The following is a 20,883-nucleotide window of genomic DNA, read 5'->3' as shown; positions in this document are numbered from 1 at the left end:
TGCTCTTTAAGTATTTAACAATTTAAAGCATAGCTATAAAAAATGGTGTAAAACTAATATGACCATCTAGAATTTCAACAATATGTCAATTAACTTTTGATGCAAAGAACCTCCTTCTGTTCAATAATAATTTAGACTTTTTTATTTAATTTAATTCGTGCAACCGAATTGTAAACATAAAAATAAATTAAAAAGGCAGCAAATGTGTTGATTTAAGTGTGTATTAAATTGATATTGAACTTTTGCATGAATTGTACTCATTATGTTTGAATATGTGTATCTTTGTATAAAACTCTCTTTTCGTTGAAATATTTACATCTGAAAAGTACTTAAGGCCCGACCACTAAAAAAAAAATCATTTTTCTGGTGTTGAAATCTCATTAACCTCACCCACTCTTTTTTTGATTGATCAAGCATTAAGGTTTGTCACTGCCCGTCATTAATCCCTCGTTGTATAAAGAAAGCGGGAGGAGTGAAGTCCATTAAAACGTCATAATGGGCTCCCCTCCTGTTTGCTGACAATTCAGACGGTAGAGAACTTTATAAAATATCATGAGGACCAACTGCATCTTGGAGAGGAAGACTTCAACATTTGAAGCAAAAGACATAAGTATTACACAAAAGTTGGATTTTGACATTAGGTGCCCTTTTAATATAATCACGAGGTGCTTGGTTCTGTTTTTCTATTGCTTATTTTAGCCTTTTCTGCAGCCACCCCCCGCCCTCTGGAACTCATTCCCACAAACCATAAGGAACTTGGACTTGTTACATAATTTTAAATCATTGCTCAAAACCCACTTTTTTAAGAATGCTTACACTTAATTCTTCTTTATAGTCTCATCCTTTGTTTTGTAAAGCGTCTTTGTGACTTCAAAAAAACTCTATATGATATATTATTATTTGTTACAATAACAAAATATTCTTCTTCACCTTGTATTTTAAAGTTATCTTTACAAATTGGAATAGATCTTTAAAGAAAGGTTGAAATCTGACAACTGCATTTTTTACATTGAAATATTCAATAAAATGAATGTTCTGAGTCATAAGAACATTCATCACGAGGTGTGATGTTTAAGAATAAACATAATTAAATAATAATAATAATAATAATAAGTAAGTAAGAAAATGTTATTTGTAAAGCGTCTTTCTAGACCAGGGTCACAATGCAGTTTGACAATCAAAAACAGTAAACAGTTAAAATATATACTTATATTATATATATATATATATACTAAAAGATCTAACACATAAGACAAATACAGGAGTTCCAGAAAATCAGGGAAAAACCTGCACAAATAAGAACGTCTTAAGATGTTTCTTGAAGGAGTCAGTAGATCATCAAACACACAGAAGATCGTTCCAAAGCTTAGGAGCAACAGCCTGGAAGGATTTCTCTCCTCTGGTCCAGAAGTATGTTCAGGAACCATCAGTAGATTCTGATCCACAGACCTCAGAGCCCAAGCTGGGGTGTAAGGCTGGATCAGATCATTGATGTAAGGAGGAGTCTGACCAGAATTTTAAAATTGATCCTGAAAGAAGTTATAAGGATCAGGTAAATGTGAGTTCTTCTATAAGAGCGGGTCAACATTCTTGCTGCAGAGTTTTGTATTAACTGCAGGCGAGACAGATCCTTCTTGTTTACACACCAAAATAAACTGTTACAATAGACTAAACGAGAAGACACAAACGCATGGATTACAAGCTCCAGATCGTGTTATGACATAATTTTCCTAAGTGAATACCGATTGGGAACTTATTGAAATCTGTGTTCATCTGTCGGATCATTCATCAAAAGTAAATTATTTTTTTGTAAGCTTTAAGATCATTCACTTTAAAATCTTTATTAATGTCTTTGTTATAAATCTTTGTTATAGTCAGAATGTATGCACTGTACTTTCTGTTATACCTCCTAAACATAAACCATGAAGTTTAATTTATATATAGTTTAATATGGCCCTGAACATTGAGGTAAAATGCAAATTAGAATTAATCAAATATTTGACACCTTATAGACACAATACGCAGGTTTAAAATATATATATACGATTTCTTCCTGGTAACTTGAAAAAACTTCTCAGACTTCATAAGAAAACTCTTAACTCTGACCTACTCACATACTCAGCGGGGCATGGATTTAAAAAACAAAAAGTTGAAAGGCAATTTTACAAGTAAAATGACAAAGTCACAATAGCATTAATAAAAACAAAATGACATACAATACAATGACTACAATAATAAATAAAGATGACGATTAATTGACCTTTTAAAGAGGGACATTCCTTGGCCCGGGAATTTATGCATTTTTGTAACTTCTATTCTTGACATGACATGTTTATTATATGGGTCAAGAAGGTGGATACATTTTCATGTCTGGAAAAGTCCCATACAGAAGTAGCACCTTATATTAACTAAAATATATAATTTATTGGCAAATATTTAATACATTTCAAAGACGTTTCCCTTGATACCATATGTCAACAAAAATACATGCCCCTATTTTTTGCTTACTAATCTGTAACGCCATTAATGCATTCATCAAACTTTTCAATCACTACTTTAACAAAAAAAACTTCAATATGCCTGAAAAACACTAGAGGGAGACAAATTCCGGTTAATCGTCACAGACGCCAGAACCAACTCGTTAATAAAACAACTAATGATGAAAAAAAAGCACCAACACCAAAATATCAACCTAGTGATAATATTCATTGTGATCCATAGTTGATATAGATTATTCTACTTTTTTATTGTGATGTATTTGTTGCGTTGGTTGTATCATGTTAGTTCTGAAATGATAGTTATCTAGTTATGATCAAATCTAGTCCTTTGAGCTCATTTGAGCAACTTCATCGTCGCTGTCTGGGTAAACATTGAGTTTGGATGGAGGGAGTGTTAGACGGGAAAACAACAGGAGGCAAAGCAACACTGACTTTAGGTTGCCCTTGAGGTCTGATACACATAAGAGTATTTTTGTTCTTAAGATCACCAGTAAATCTGTATTAATTTTGACCAGAACCACTTAAAAAGAATCGTTAAAGTGGATTAATCAAGCCCGCCCTGTTTAATGTCTCCCGTTAATTAGTTTGTCAGCAGTGTTTTAATATCGGCTAATGACTTCATATTTCACTGATGGCATTAAAGGGGTGTTAAAAGAGGGGAAATGGCCCATTCAGGATTCAGTTCTTTCACTTAAGACGCCCTCGATGAATAAGACAAGGTCACAGAGGCCTGGTCTTCAGGGGGAGATACATTATCAGGGGATAAGGGGTGGAAGAAATCCCTTAGAGGAAGCTCTCCACTCTGTAAAACAGCATGACGGGCACAATGTGATACACTTCTGTGGTAGAACAATACACTGCACAGGGGATTCATGGAACTGTTTACAGCTGCCAAACTCCATAGAGTTCACGGATACACCACAAACATACTTAAATTCATGTTTCGAAATTGATTGCTTGAAATTCTAAATTAAATTTTTCAAAAGTATAACTTAATTCTGAATTGTTTTGGATGACTTGTTGTAATTTAAATCAGTGGTTAAAATGATGTAATTTAAAAAAAAGATATTGTTATTTTTTGTGGGTTTTAATTATTTATCTTATTAACAATTTATTTATTTTAGAGAAAACATAAATAACATTAATGTTAAGTGCATAGTACAAATAAAATAAATATATCATTCATTTTTTTTTTTTTTATTAAACTTGTTTTTATATATATATTTTTCACCTTAATTGTTTAGAGAAATAACCTTTAACGGAGTTCACCATTGTGTCCATGTTTTTATGTATGACAATAAAAAAACAACATTGTTTAACATTTGATTTTTTTTTAAACTGTGTTGAATTCAAATTCAAACCATCCTCTCTATGAGTTTAATAATGTGCAAAATCACAATTGAAAAGCTACAGGATGCCCGCTTTAGACCCCTTGAAAAAAAAAAAAGGCGATGTTTGCCCTTGTCTATTGTGATCAGCACTTTCCCGAGCTGTTTGAGCAAGAACAAAGAAATCAGAAATCGTAAAGTTGTAGCTCCCAGTATTGAGGACACTGCATTTTCTCTGTGATGAAAATCCTATGTTAAACAAAATGCTCAATGGAGGCTAATGGATCCCAAACAAGTCTATGCACTGCTTCCAAAATGCTTTGTTTGACAAATCAATTTTCCCATAACCCGGTGAGAAGAAAAGTGATGCGGATTGATCGGCGAGCCCTTCCCCCCACCCCTCACTTTGTTTCCAGAATATTGTTTGATGGCTGGATAGATTAATTGGTATGACATTTGAAAGCCTTCTCTTGACTGTCAGCATCCGAGCCTCCGCACTCCAATCGAAGCCGACTCTAATTGTCTGCTCTGTAATACCTCACTTCACAAATTAGAGACCATGCCTCCATCAACTATACCCAGTTTAAGACCCGAGCAACATCCCGCTGCCCAATCAGGCCTCGCTTTGAATAGAGGAGATGCTGTGCAGATAAGATAGAGCGCACTAAAGGGCATCACCCACACTCTGCTGTGTCAGCACATGTGTGCAGTGGATGTGGAATATCCAAATGAGATCTCGACTCTTGTTATCAGCCACCTCGCATGTGATGATACAGGTTTCTATAGAGGAGAAATCGTCAACACAAAGTTAAATAAAATCACTTTTTATTGTTTATCACCTTGGATTTTTGAGTTCAAATTTAACACTTGCTTCCTACAGGAAATCATTTTGGTTAAAGTTTCTAAATGAAGCATTGGAAAGTAGAATGAAGAGATTTGAAATATGATACCAACACATCTGTGAGCGATGATCAATGAAAGAGTTTGTGTCCTGAGTCTGGTTATTAAGGTTTCTGTCTTAAAGGTGAATTTATTTAAATGAGTTTTTGTCCAGGTGCTCCAACACTGTCAAGTCGTTCAAGATTATTTTGTGAATCTAAAATCATCAAGATCTCACCTCATGACCATGCGTGGCTGATACTCCAGAAGAGTTGGCGATAAATTTGGCGATAAATGGCAACATTTTTTTCAACAGTTGATTTCCTATTACCATTTTGGCTTGTAAATTACATTTTATGAGGTAATAATTTATGGTATGAATATCAATGAATTGTGTGCAAAATAAAACAAATTCGATTTTTTAAATGTACAATTATTGTTCATTTTTGGGTTGCAATAAAACTTCCAGCCGCTAGATGTCACTCTTAGAACTCATTAAATCTTGCAGAGCTAAAGCAACAATGACATCCCCCGAGATCCTGATGATGACCGGGGACGAGAGGATGCAGTCGACACCAGCAGCTTTTTAAAGCTGATATTTGGTTTCAAAACAAATCAAAGCAGAGTCATGTGGTCTGTAAGTTACTAAAGTACTTCAAATATTTTCTTGTTCCTAAAGAATTTAATCATATATATCGTACATATACTACATATAGTAGTAATAATGTATATAAACGTGAATTTTTATCTTTGGATAGCACCTTATATTTAGTTAAATGTATAATTTATTAGCAAAATATATATTTCCCCTTGATTCTATATGCTATTAAATAAAAGTACAATTATCTAAAATCATAATTAAATCCCATTATGTTACTGTAACTATTTCTTGCTTTTACAAAGACACAGCTTTTCTGTAAGTTAAACCACGGTCAGAAGATTCCATCTTTCTAAGCATTGCAGGAGCCAAGGTCTCCAGCATGATTATTTTTATTTTTTTAGTAGTTAGATAAACTCTGGCATCTTGTAACACATGATAGATATAAACTGTCAAAATGAAGTGTATTTTTGACAATTGGATCACATTAAAAAGATATATTCATTTATGGCGGGAGGCGGGAATTTATTTTGTCTCTTCTGAAGGATTTAAACATGGGGTGAACTAGATTATTAAAAAAAAAACATATAAAGTGAGTATTTAACAGAAACAGCAATGGTTTTGTATGGAACACTCAGGCTTCACTCTCCACAAAAACGTCCTTTAAGGGATGATGAAACAAGAATAGTGTAGATAGTATTTAATTCAATATACTTCGTACAAAGAGCTTCACATAATTCGGAGATGAATTCATTATTATCTGTTATTCATTAATCAGATGAATTTATTTTGTTTTAATATTACCTAAAAAAAAAGGGGAACATCTTTCAATTCAAGTTAAAAAGGGTAGCAGATCAAAAGACTGATAACAAGAAAATGTTATTTAGTTTATATATAGTTTGAACCGACTTGAGGATGCAGTTCTAGTCATTTACATTCTGTTGCGTTTTAGACTCAAGTGTTGCTGCAACCTTTAGTTTCCACCAGCAGGGGTGAATATTGCTCTTCAACATGAGAATATCAAATGAAACCTCCGGTGCTGTAATAACATAAAAAAAGAAACTAATTCAAGAGATCAATCAATGTCCACTGCAGGAAGTGACCGACCATTGTTTTCACCGCGACAACTCCAGCACAAGAGGAACGACAAACAAAAGAACATTTTAATGGCAATTTAAAACAGTAACAGTAAAGTTAGAGATTAAAAAATATACATTAATATGAATAAAGAAAGAAAGCAATTGTGAGTTTATTGCAATTATTGGCATAATTTGACTCGTCCATCCACAGTGTATTTCAGTAAAAAACATAGAAAACAAAGGAGGAAAAAACAGTTTTCGTCTCAGAGAGACTCAAAGTAGAGCCTCGACTCAGTGTCAGGATGCAACACTTGAAAATGCTGAGTACAATATTTGTGATTGAAGACCGGCATCGAGGTGTAACCGTAAATACTGCGGTGAATCCTCAAGATTTATATGTTATTTTTTCTGCTCTTTTATTTTGTGCAGACCACATACAATGATAGCATCTGGGCTTCTTTAGCCAAAACAAAAGCATTACTCACCTGGTGCATTTACAAAGTGTGCATATCAGACATAATTCTGCTTATCTTGCTGTGTGACAGCTCACATTTCAGCATATATACCGAGCCATTACTGCTACTTCTGTGCCAGCTGCTTGTATTAATCAAACGGCCACTTTCCGCCATGACACAAAGCAAATAGTCATAAATGCTCTTATCAGCCGTTCTAATAGTCCGGACGTTCTGATCAGATTCATGGGAGCGTAAAGTATTACATTCAGTCTTTATCTCGGCCGGAGATCACTTCTTCTTCATGAGAATCGTTTATAACTACAGGACAGTTTGTTGTGTAATGAGATTCAGACGTCTATCGGTCGCAGGAATCTCACACTCTGTTTACTCATATTTACATATATTTATGTGGATTTGTTTTTCCACCGTAGATATGATAAATGCATGTCTGCAGGTCAGCGCAGGGATGAACTCGGCTCAGAGCAAACTCAGACTTGGTATTGTCATTTCTTCTATAATATGCCAGGAATTAAAAGAAGAGGCAGGTGGTTAACCCAACATGAATATGGACAAATTTATTTAGTTTTGGGCTCTGGGAAGAAACCAGAGTGCCCAGTTGAAACCTACACTGGCACAGTGAACATACAAACTTTACATTCTTCTTGATTCAATCCAATATTTGCTGGATACAACCCAGCAACTGTCTTTCTGTGAAGATTCATTTAATCCACCTTTAGCAAGTGCATTTCTTTAAGTTAATTTCCTTTTCAAATGAACAAACTCTGAGCTAAATATAACCTGATAATAGGGGCGTTAGTAAAATATCGAGATGGCGATATATCGCGACATTCTTTTCCACGACACTGTAGCGATATATGATAGCAATGAATCGATTATTTTACCTTTAAAAATATATTTTTTATGGTTCAAAGTTCAACAATGTGTGTAGAATAAAAAAAATTCCGGTACAATTCTGGTCATCCCGGCGATGACTGAGGACGAGAGGATACGTCGACTTCAGCAGCTTTTAAAGCTGACGTTTGGACATACTTTGGTTTAAAAATAAATGAAAGCTGGTACACCTTTAACAAGAGTCATGTGGTCTGTAAATTCTAAAACACAAGAGGAAAGTACTTGGATAATATATACAACAGTATTATGATATATCAAGATATATATTGTATCGTTGTCCGTGTATCGTGATAAGTATCATAACGTCAGATTATTTCTAACACAAAGCTCTATTAGATAATGCAGGAAAATTATTTAAAAATGTATCACTTTTCTCCAAATACACTAAAACATTGTTAATTCATCAGTATTTAATTTGAAAGTGGATCTTATAAATGCTTATTTTAAATATTTCTCCCCACTTCATCATATATTTCTCATAAACGAAAGAATGATCCAGAGACTGCCCCCTGCTTTGTGTACTCCCCTTTTAATTTGGACGTCTTTGATTAATCAATTAATATTCCGTCCTCAAGGTCTTTCCATAAACCTCATCATTAATAAAAGTAGACATTCAATTAACAGCCAAATCTTGATTGCCAATTTTGTCATAACAGTCTCCCATTCTGCGCTGGTGGCGCTCAGTGTAAGGGAGGAAGAATGAACTAATTTCATTAATCTAATTGTCATCGCTTTTCAACCATCCCGCTAATAAGTACAAATTAATATGATTAATCAATTTGACGACACAAACTCATTCAATTATATTTTTTCCAAAGGAGAGTGGGTGTGTTGGGGTGATAGGGAGTGAAGGGAGGAGGGCGGCCGAGCAGCTTGCTCTGTGGAAGAAGGCTGCTCCAAAACACCGGAGCCAAGTCGGGTAATTAGTCATCATGAATGATAAATAATTGGTGGAGGGCAGAGGCTGGGCGAGCAGCCGTCTCACTCCATCAACGCAAACGGCTGTTTTACTACCAGCGGAAAAAAAGACATCGTTCCCAGTTTTTAAAGAAGACAAAAGACAGGTTTATGTTGCAACGAATCCTCTTCTGTTGATGATCATAAGAGGACTTACAAGGCGCTTTTTCACTAAGTCCTTTTTTTATTTCTTCCAGCTGAGAAGGATGGCCTAAGACAAACTGGTGCTCCTGAAGCAGGTCCGACTGACCCGGACTTCTAAGCCCAGCTCCAATGAATCCCCTCGTTCCCCTCTGAGCCTCAAATGTTTGAGCCTGCACTAGATCGAGTGGCGAGCGAAAAGATTTGTCTTTTTTTCACAGGATGGATCGATGGGGTCCTCATAACCGACTTCACCGATCCATCTCTCCGTAGATTTCATGCTTCATTCTTCACTCGCTCGTGAACGAAACATCCAGATATTATTACCTCGGCCGCGGAGGATATGTCATCGTCGACGTTCATCTGTCTGTCGTGAGCTGCTGTAATTCTAATGATTTTTTATCAGGAAGTGTTTTTGAGTGGAAAACATTTTGGTTCCCACACCAAATAAAATAAACAACAACTCCTCTGCGCCTACTGTGTATTATGCAAGGGAGCTTCACAACGCTGCTGCAATTGAGCTCATTGCTTTGGTTGACATTTAAAAGAGTTATCAATTATATAGACAACAAAATAGTGGGTGAATTTCATTGGCTAAAAAAAAAGAAGTAATATTTTCCATGTAGGTCTCATGCTAAATGCATTAGAGGCAATTTCTTACAACATTATAATGCACAAGTTTATATAGTTATGGTATTTAAAAAAAAATAATGTACTGCAACTCATAACAAGGTTTCTAGGTTCATGGTTTAAAGATATAAATAATTTAAAAGTCAACCTATAGAGTAGCAGCACTTCAATTCCCAAAACAAACATTATGTATATGTCTATGCAGTTCTTTGAGCCTTGTAACTAGATTCATTTTAATAGCTACTTGTGCTATTTATATCTCCCAGTACTTCAGGGGATTGTCTCAAACTATGTCATCATTATGACATTAATTAAAAACAATATGAATGCTGGGTTCATAGCGCACAACTTAAAATACTAAACATTCTAACAAGTTGCTTAACATGATTATAAGTTTACATAACATCTCCAATAATGTTTTTATTAATGCATCCTATAGTCTTTTTAATGCATTAAACCGTCATAGAACAGTGAACCCCAAAAAACATCATTGGGTAAGAAAAACTCCCAAGGTCAAAGGTCGACCTGAGCAAAATTGCGGAAGTATGTACTTTTTAGATGTTTTGTGTTTAGATGTGAAGTAAGCTGGAACCATTTACCATTGATATCTTTGTCCACACAAAGATGTAATGTCAAATATAGAATATATTACAAAAAAACCCATTTGTATTGCAATTTCTATTTAACCAAACAAATCTTTGGTTCAATTATGATCAGTCTGACAAAATGCAACACATTTTGAGACACTTAATCTTTGGCTGATGAATTGAAATTATTCCTCTTTGTCTGAGACTAATTTCTAGACTTGTGTATTGGCGAGAACGTGGCGATACATATCATGATAAAGGGGCAAAGATTTTATATGTTGTGATACTGTAAGAACAAAGATATATTTGTAGTATGCAGAATTTACAGACCACATGACTCTTGTTAACGTCCTAACTTCTTTGTACAGCAATTAACATAAAACAAAGGAATAAAGTATGATTTGAATGGAAAATAATTAATTAAAAAATATAAAAAGTAAAAGAGACCACACAGTGCAACACAATATTGTGATAATTAAGTGTATCGATATCTTCCTCCTCCCTTCACCTGGGAAAAGCTTTCCGAGGCGAAATATCGAAAGACTGCAACACTCCCCACATGTGTGTTCTGATCGCAACATCCGCTGACAGGAGCCGAGCATCAGCAGCAAAGAGTATCGACAGCATCCGTGTGAGACTTGATCAAATAGTAGCCAATAGTCAGAGGCCATCAGTGGTCAAGACGTCCTCATCGGCAGGATCTATCGTCTCTATTTACACAGTCCATCCTTTTTAAACTGTGCTATTGATCTTGGCCTAGGTCATGGAGGTTTTGCATCAAGGTAGAGGGGGTGATGACGTGGAGTGGGGGGTGGGGGGTGCTGAGAATAAAGGACAACACAGGCTGTGGCGTCCCATGGGGGGGCTCCAGTGCCAGTTTTTCTTATTTAGCATTTGACCCCAGTCTTGGCTTGAATCTTCTCTCCAGCACAAAGTCGATGTCTGCCGATATCTCCGGGAGCGACTTGTCACTTTTCTTCAAACAAAGATTAAACCTACACAGAGTAAACTGTCGCCGGTCAAAGGTTTTTATCCTTTCTTTTGCTCCAAATCTGTTCTGTCAGCACCGAGAAGACAAAGAGGAAGCACTTTCTCAACACACTTGTCTTTCTTTACAGCTGCCTGTTGCTGTCGATTTTGAACAATGCCGCGCTCCAGTCCATTAGAAGATGCTGCGCCAGAGTAGAACTGATAAAGCATCTGGCCGGCCTCCCGAAACAGATAGCAGCCTCTTAATGGAGTGAAAAACTAAAGCAATTAATGTCACATTATCTCGTGGCTAATAAGGCCGGGGTGAGAGGCGAGCGTGGCTCGAGGAGTGAAAAATTCAATAAAACCGGTTCAAAGCGTAATGCAATACAGATATTAGACACTTGTGAATAAGACTGAACATACAAGGTACAAGTGTTAGCTTGTATTCTCTACCGATGAGACTATCGTGCTGAAAATCCATCTTTTCTAATATTTTTATGTTTATTTAAAAAAAAAAAAAAACTTTATACTAGCAGTGTTTTCTCAAGGATTTCTTATGCTGTTTATTATTAAACAAAAAAAATCTAATAAACAAAGGCAGAAAATTAAAACAATTCTTAACATTTAGCAAGGTTAGCTAACAATGCTAAAACATCCTTTAAACTACAGACTCTCGGTGTCTCCCGAATCGCGCACTTCTGCACTTCAACTTAATATTTTGAGTGCACAAGTGCATCCCAATGAGCAGGGTGCGAAAATGTAGTGCGCAATGAGCACTGAAATGGCCAGAAAATTGAGTGTGGATCAATGGACCCTTTCCACCTTCAACGACCGCCATCTTAGTGACGTAGATGACGCGAAACGGAAGCTAACGTCACTGACGACGTGTTTTCGGAGCAGATTCCGGCGTAAATGTCTTGAAAAAACACTAATTTAACCACAAAACAACACAACAACAGTAATAACACAATGAAAAACAACTTAATAACTGTTAATTGTTTCGATTGGTCAAAAGTGCTGTCAAGTGTCGATGATAGTGATGCAACGTTAAAAAGTAATAGAAGAAGAAGCTGTCGAGTCATTGTGTGTAGTGGCAGTGTTTGATTTGAAACAGTACTACCTTGTCGAAATTTGAGCACAGCGCAAGTTAACAATTTATAAAGCATTATATTTAATAGTTAAAGATAAAAAAATAACATATACAATTAAATGTGGTGAAACCACACAAAAAACGTAATTTAAACAACAAAATATAAATCAAATTTGTAAAAGAAGTTTAGAAAAAAGATCCATCATATTCAATTGGGGCATAATATAATTAAAAAAATATACAAACATGGTAACGCACACTTATTTCCCCCTCAAACTTCTGGGTTTATTGTCACGACCTCCAGCACAGTATTTGTGTCAGCGCTCCAGCTCGCCCTGATAGGGCTGAGTCTCCAGAGCTTTTCCCCAAACAATGCACATCGTCTCTGGCTGGAACGGGATTCACCACATGGCTTAATTGTTGTCGTTTCCAGTGTTTAATGATTAAAAACACAGAGGCTCTGCCGTCGCCGACTCTCTAATTCCTCTGCGTTCCGCTAATTATGTCGCTTAATATGTTTTTCTGTTGCGGCGTCAAAGTCATTAACTCAGCGGTGACACTGACCTTAATTGGATAAGAGGCCATTAAGTCACTTAACTTTGATTGAAATGTTCCTACAAACATCAACACAAACAGGCGGATGATCAAGAAAACAGGCGACGCTTAAGGTTTCTCACCATATTGCCGTCAACAAGGAACAAGTGCAGCACTTTGTTCCACCGGTGTCGCTGATTTGTTCTGGACACACTTTCCCCCCACAAACCTGGAAAATGTCACACACTGCGGTGTCATCACTCACGGCAAATGAGCTTTTCCTTTTGTGATTCTGCCATTTGACTTGTTTTTTTTAAAAGGGAGCTTGTTACACTAAAGAAAAGAGTGGAGTCTCTTGAATTTCTCCTCTTTAATATTTAAACCTTTACAAGCCCACCACAGCGGGACGTTAACATACTGCCTGTGAGCGCTACACTTAAAATCACACAGACCTCCGTTTAACACTGGAAAAAAAAAAGCACAGTTCCAACCCCCAGAACCGCTGTTCCCACACCCACTCATGCCCTCAATTACCCCGCGAGCGGCACACGCGAACATCATTAATAAGACCCGCTAATAATGGTGGTGGGCTTCGTTGGCCGTGAGTGAGATTTGACTAATTACTGTAATTGTATTGGAGTCATGCTCATTAAATATGAAAATTGTGTTGCAGAGAATGAATGGGCTTCATGAGACGCATTGTATGGGCGGCCGGGAAATAAATGAAAGAACACTTTCTCGATGTGCAATTAGGTACGGCACACACAGCTAACTGACAGACCCCCCAATTGTGTGTTTGTATTTTTTAATTTATCAATTTACCTTAACTTGTTGCATATGTGCATCTGTGCTCATCATTTATACATGACTTGAAACGTATCATTATAAAGCAGAGTGTCCTATTGCTGTATTGCCTGGGGGGTCAAACTCAATCACCCAAGGGACCAAAATATTTCAGCCCTCTTAGCCATGGGTTGAACAAAATGTACATTTACCAAACAGTCATTTTGATTTTGATTTTGATTATTTTATGAATACTCATTCAACATCCGTCAGTATATAACTATAGTTGACATCCATCATCGCTATCTCTTATCTTAAAAATCTTCATAGGTCACTATATCAACATTCATCTCCTTTGATTCTGAGAATACCCTTGGGTGGGCCACAATAAATGACTTTGGCGGGCCGGATTTGGCCCCGGGGTTATGGGTTTGACGATAGTTTTTTACAGGGAAAAATAAAAAACTATATTTTAAACAATTAATAATGTTAGATTCATTATAAATTAATGTTAAATAATAAGGAAAGAATGGCACAGGTTTAAGATTTAAAGAGACAGAGATTCTTAAACCCTTGCGTTATCAACATAAGGGATCCCACAAACATATTTGTTTTTCAGGCCTTTGGGTCACCTTGGCCCTGAGATAATGACATGTAAGTAACTCTTTAGGAATTTAAACTTTTTGTGCACACAGAAGATACATGTAAATTAAATAAAATATAATAGAAATAATATACAAAAAACAACATAAACAGATAATAACATATCAAAAAACAACATAAATAGATACAAATGAAAGTTAAAATGCTTCAACGTTGAATTAATGTTTATCTCGCTGCCAGTTTTTTATTCATTATGACTCTTTGTTGTTAAATACATGAACAGATGCAGTTTAAATCCATTATTTGATTTGATATCGCAGGAATCTAATAAGCAACCTCGGCACTCTTCAAACCCAACAGGCTCATGATTCCTCACAGCAACTTGTGCTCTTCCTTCGCTCCTGGTCTCGGGAGGTTTGAGCCGCTGTCAGGACTCCGGAGCCTCGCCGACGGTGTCGGGGAGTGGTTGCGTCCCCGAGGAGCAGAGCATCCTTCTTCCCCCACCTCCTTTTTATCTGCATGCTCACCTTGTTTGAGGTATCTTGCGATGCAAATGTGGCACTTACTTGTGCCACTCGCACGGCAAACTGTGTCACTGTTCGCCCCAAAGTCCTGATTTTGTCTGGAGGTGCAGAGACGCAGGTAAACAAATGCAACGTGGAGGTCAAATGCTAATGAAGCCGACCAAAGACAAGCTAGCCCTGACACCAAACATCCGCCGAACAAAACCATATCATTATTTAAATCTCAGAGAGACAGAAAGTATTATATATTTTACATATACTTTAACTTACGAAGCCACTATACGTTTAGAATTATAGTGAGGGTTTTTATAGAACAAATATACATTTCAGCATGTTTCAGCAAGCTTTGGTAATTTCTTTTGTCTAGGCTAACACTCAAAATTCATATGCAATCCAGAATATTTGGAAACAAATTGAGTGTTTTGACTATTTAACCATACTTCCACGTATTTTACACGATTCTGAGTCGTTCTGAAGGGAAGAGAGAATTTCCAGAAAGATAATTAATGAATTTAAAAAGAAGTTTTCTTCCACACCGAACTGTGTCTTTGTTACTTCCATCTAGCGGCCTGGAAGATTTATTAAATTCAACCTGTAAGTGCATTATTAACTTTTCTGAAGAAAAGTTCTGGTTGAAAAACATACAGAGGTCACTTTATTACTATAAATTGTGGTTGACTTCAGCCACCTGGAGGTAAAAGCTTGAGAAAATGAATGTATTTTTTGTATTGTTTTCTTCTTTTCATCACTAGAAAATTCTACCATTACCATTACCATCGATCAGCCATAACAATATGACTATTCATAACTGGGTTTGCTGTTATTCTGATGCCATTTACTGCAGTTTAGAAAGATTGACTACGAGGTAAATGTTAGGTTTAGTAAAGTTAGGATAAAAAGCACTTTGTGTACTTGGTGTATTAACAACATTCTTTAAAGATAATCATTTCCTTTCCATGTTTTTGGTGGGTCATATCCAGGCTGGTTAGTCATATCCTCTGACCACCTTGAACCAGGAAAATCACGCTTTACAGTGTCTTATTGTTAAGTAGATAGAGACTGTGTTTTAAATTTTTAAGTCTGTTGGGTACGTTTAGTTTTTTTTTAAATCTAGCAGCCAGACCCGGCAACCTTGGTGTGACTTCTGTGTAAAATGGAAGCCAAAACACAAAGAAATAGCTGCACCTCCTCATCGTGTGAACGGAGAGGTCATCTCGACTGATTGATAAAACAACAAACCAACTCTGCTGAAAATAAAACCTCAAGTTCTGACGCTCACTTGAGTGTTTTTAAAGGCTTTGTGGGATCTGATGATCAAGAGTTAGTCTTCTCCATATACTCTCTGTTCAATTATAATCTTATGTCATCATTATATCATTTCAAATCCACACACACATCAGTGTTTTCCACGGGTTCATACCTGCCAGGCTTTACGGTAGCAGTTAGAAATGTGGTGACATCATTTTGGTGTGCAGGCATATTTCTATGAGCCACGAACAATAACAGCCATTATGGGCTCCAGACGAGGCCCGGACAGATGCAAACCAGCTGTTGCGAGGATTCGAACCCACAGCTGTCTTTCCTCATCTTGGCAAACAAGTTTTGCGTGTGGATGAATGAGTTGATGAAAAATGGAGAGAGAGAGGGAGAGGGGGGAAAAAAAAAAGAAGGTGTTGTTCAGGATGATGGAGGTGTCAGTCCCTCCTTCTGCCTACAGATGGTGCTCTACTCATTTTCAAAGCCCTCAGCTGTCTGTCACTGAAGTGAGTGCTGGAGATGAGCAGTGCAGAGAAGAACCCTTACCTGTCCTTGAGCCCGGCCAGTGAGGAGGAGGAGGAGGAGGAGGAAGAGGAGATTCAGCATGTATGCAGTCTGTATCTGCAGCCATAAATCATCACCCTCTTCAATTTACAGCAGGGGGCATATTGATGGTTTCCTCTCCCCTTCACTCACTCTCACCTGGTTACATGGGCTAAGACAACAGCACTCTGGCTAACCATGAGTGACACTTTACAGCCTGCTCTCAGTGGACTCCCACCTCCGCCGCTGTATAATCCAGAGTGGAGGGCGACGCCGTGGAGATGAACCCACCGGTGACGGGAGAGTGGGTCGCTCCCACAGTGTGATCATAGATTTGTATTTTTGAACAGACAAGGTTGTGTGGTCCAGACACCGCAATGTGACAGTGTCAGTGGCAACACAACTTCAATGGGACAACAACAAAATTGGTTTAGAAGATGAGAAGTCACTCAGAGGACAGTGGAGCATGTTCTAGTTCAGCGGATTTAAAGGGACAGCAAGGACGTTTATTTAAGATGTTTGGAGCTCCAGACGTGACTCACGACGTCTCTTGGACATCCTTAATTAAAAGACAGCATTCAGAAACTGCGACACATACAAACACACACTCAATGTTAAACACAAAAGTTCTACACCTGTGTGCGTCAAAGTCATTTTAGCTAAGGGCCCACATAGAAGAAAATCAACTCATAAGTGGACAAGACCGGTAAAAGAATGGTTAAACAACTTCAGAATGTTTTCTATCCTTCAATGAGGTCTTTTCTCTGCTGTCCTTGTCGGCACGGCGACAAAGGTTATATTCTCTCAGCACCGAAAAATGTTTTGAACACACCAAACATACCGCTTTCCCATCCATTCCCATTTGCTTTTTTTTTGGAGCTCTCTCTGCGATGAGGGTTCCAAAGCACATGACACGAGTATTTAGGGCCAAACACAAAGAAGCTCATCCAAACTGGCTTCGTCTCCCTGCTCGTCCCTGGGATAAACAGTTTGCTTGCGTAACACAATTGCTCTTGTTCCATCCAGTGGACGCAGTTACAAAAAACTGTTGTTGTATAAAGCAGGTTTTGTAAAATGCAGCTCATCTTTGTTCTTTACGAAATAATGCCAACACAAAAAGCACCTATTAACAAGTGGATCTTGGTGGCATATTCACAACCACGTGGATAAACACACACTTATTTATATGTAGATACACACACGAGTGAATTAAGTAAATTCTGTGTGCCTGTAAAACAATTGTCAGTGTTTGTAAATAAAAGTTAAAAAAAAGTGTACATATTTCTTTAGACCTATATACAAATAATTTACCAAATATTAAACAACTAATCAAAAATTAACAACTCTTGAATTTATAATCTAAAAAAGAGAGAGAAACGTAATATTTTTATTTGCAATCTTTTATTTTTTAAAAAGGCACACAAAATGTCACAACACAAAGACATGCACAACACCACTTATCTGTTTACAAAATGAAAACGTTAAATCTGTATTTTAAACGTGTGTTTATGAATGACGTTTGGTGTGTGTATCAACACAATCATGTGATCTATGAGCAGAATCCTAAATATATGTTTAACCTTTTTGGCTCAAGTGAAGCCTTTTTAAATGATCACGCTTGTCTTTCTGTCAATTTCCTAAATGTATGTTTAAATTCTTGACAGCTCGAGCCGCCACACATGTGTGGCCCCCAGCAGTAATTTGGAGTGTCGGGGCGACGCCGGGTCCACAGAGAATAAATAAAAATGAAAATGTGACAAGCCCATTTATTTGTTTAATTCAATCTGGTGTTGAGAGATCTTTTTCGCTGGAGATCATAGTTGATTTTGTTTAGGGGAATGTCCCTTGGCAGACTGATTAAACACGGCCCCCCCCCCAACCCCCATATTGGCTGAAGTTGAAAGCCCAGTAAATGAAATGACTTCCAGAGGATTGCACCACAAAAGAAGGGAGTGTGTCAGATGTGCATTCAGCCGGCGTCGGAGCCGACACAAGGTCAAATGGGACGATGTGTAGACGGAGAACCAACTGACAGTCGGGCCGGGAGGATGCCGTTACACCCACAGGCAACGTCGTGCTCAGCTCACAAGTGCACACACATGATTGATCATCTTTAGTTCTGCTGGACTGGACTGAGCTTCTCTTTGAGACCAGAACCTCATAAAAGGGCGGCAACATAAAAAAAATATATATGCTAACATATTCAAGGTTCAACAAGTCGCTTCAAGATGCTTGATAAAGACAAAACAACACCAAGGCTGCAGACAAATTGAATAAATATATATGTTTATATTTATATATATGACGCTTGAATAGAAAACACATTTAATAGACACAAAACGTTCAAGTGTGTTTTTGAAATTCTTCTTATATACTTTGTATCATGGAAAAATAATTTAACAACAATAAAATGTCCCTATTATTAGATTAATTGAGCTTTTTTTAAAATGTTATTTGCGCAGCAGAATGGCTGCCTTGGTGCTTATTTTGTGTGTTTTCGTATTGCATTCTTTTATTCTGTACTGAAACACAAACAATATTGTGTGTACAACACTGGGAATAAAAGTTTTTGATTCTGATTCTTAGATAATTTTACTAATGGAACATTAACACTTTTCAATGGGGCGACACAGAAAAAACAAATACATTTTACACAGTATTGAAACAAAATAAGACCCAGGGATTAGATAGGTAGATAGATAGCTTTTTATTTTTATTCTGCATGGATATATAACAAAATGGTAGCAGCTAAGTGGTGTAACCATTTATAGAATCAATTTATCTGAAATACTTTTTAAAGGAAAGTATAGCATTGCAGAGCAGAGTCCTAAAGTGCACGTATGTATTTCAGTCTCCTACAAATGTAGACAAATAAGAAGGCTTAATGTGTATTTTTAAGTTAACTATAATGATATTTTACTCTGCGTCTTTCACAGAAGAATAACAAGTAACAAAAACAGACTTACATGGAATGTCGAAGCAGTGATCACCAGCTTCTCCAGCTCAGATACTGCTTCCTGATCCAGCAAGCCAACATTGACGTCTAGCCTTAAAGCTAAGCTAAAAGTAAAGCTAAGTAAGCACTAAAGCTAAATTAGCACTTAAGTTAAATTAGCGCTAAAGCTAAGCTAGCACTAAAGCCAAGTTAGCACAAAAGCTAAGTTAGCACTAAAGCTAAGGTAGCACTTAAGCCAAGTTAGCACAAAAGCTAAGTTAAAACTCAACCAAAGCTAGCACTAAAGCCAAGTTAGCGCTAAAGCTAAGCTAGCGGTTCAACTTAGCAAATAAGTAAGTTTTATTTGTAAAGTGCCTTAGCCAAACAAATCCTGTGGATACTTAAGAGAAATAAAGAGATTTGTCTTGAAGAACCCTGCACGTCACTCCATCCATCTAATAACATTACATTCCATTTCCCCCCCAGTTTTATTGTCAGTAATAGTTAGCAAATAAGTACAAAAAAGAGAGAAGTATTAAATGGGTAAATATAAGCGTCAAGTGTGGCGTGTGGTGTAAGAATGGGTCAAGTTGCATGACTGTCACAATCAAAGCGTGAGACTATTATTGATTATAATAGTTAATTATTTTTTTTTATGACTAAAGATGTAGATCAAAGGCATTTAATGAAACTACTTATACAAGCAAACATTTTTTAAATGAATTTTTATTTATTCTGCATGGATACTCCTGGAACTTTTATTCATCTTTCTTGTGTTTCCTTGGTCCAGAAATGTATTTATTTATTTTTAAGATCAATTCATTTGCAAGTGTATTTTGCGGACGTGAACACACACACTTACAGTACAGTACACACACTCTTTACTTACAAATGATTCATGATGTAGCCATGGTGTTATTATTTGTCTGAGAAGTACCAGCGTATCAGTTTAAAAATGTATTTCAAGTATTTGATTAGTCTATCAAGATGTAGTATTACGATTTATTTAATAAAACACTTATTGTTAAATAAAACGTGATATGACTTAACTATAACATAAAAAATACTGTAGAAATGTGTTAAAAACAGAACGCAAAAATATACCTGCACTGAATGTGCTATTATGAGTGAAACAGCGAGTGTGTGTGCAGTGATGATTTCGAGGCACACAAAACAATTTGACTTTGTTTCAAAACAGGAACTGAAGACGTGACCATGAAGGCTGAGGATCGACATCCATCGCTCTCTCCAGCACCGTTTGTGCTCGTCTGCTCCACTTTCATCCAGGGATGCAGGTACGAGACCCAGACGCCTGCAGCCGATGACTTGAATTACTCCATGTATGAAAACATTTCTTCATTGGGCAAGATGCAAGAAATGATATAGAAGAGTATAAATGACAATATTTCCCTTTCAAATATATAAGAATTAATGTAGTGTACCTTGATGCTGTCAATTGTGTTCTAATTGAATCTAAAACAAGAGTCATAAAGTGTGTGTAGTTGACTCCAGTGTGTGGACAGAACACATCGCTTCACAACGTCAGGAGAAATAACAACAATCACCACCACCACTATG

This window comes from Callionymus lyra, chromosome 13, assembly GCF_982586985.1.
Source record: "Callionymus lyra chromosome 13, fCalLyr1.hap1.1, whole genome shotgun sequence".
NCBI classification, from domain to species: Eukaryota; Metazoa; Chordata; class Actinopteri; order Syngnathiformes; family Callionymidae; genus Callionymus; species Callionymus lyra.
Note: the sequence above shows the minus strand (reverse complement) of the source record.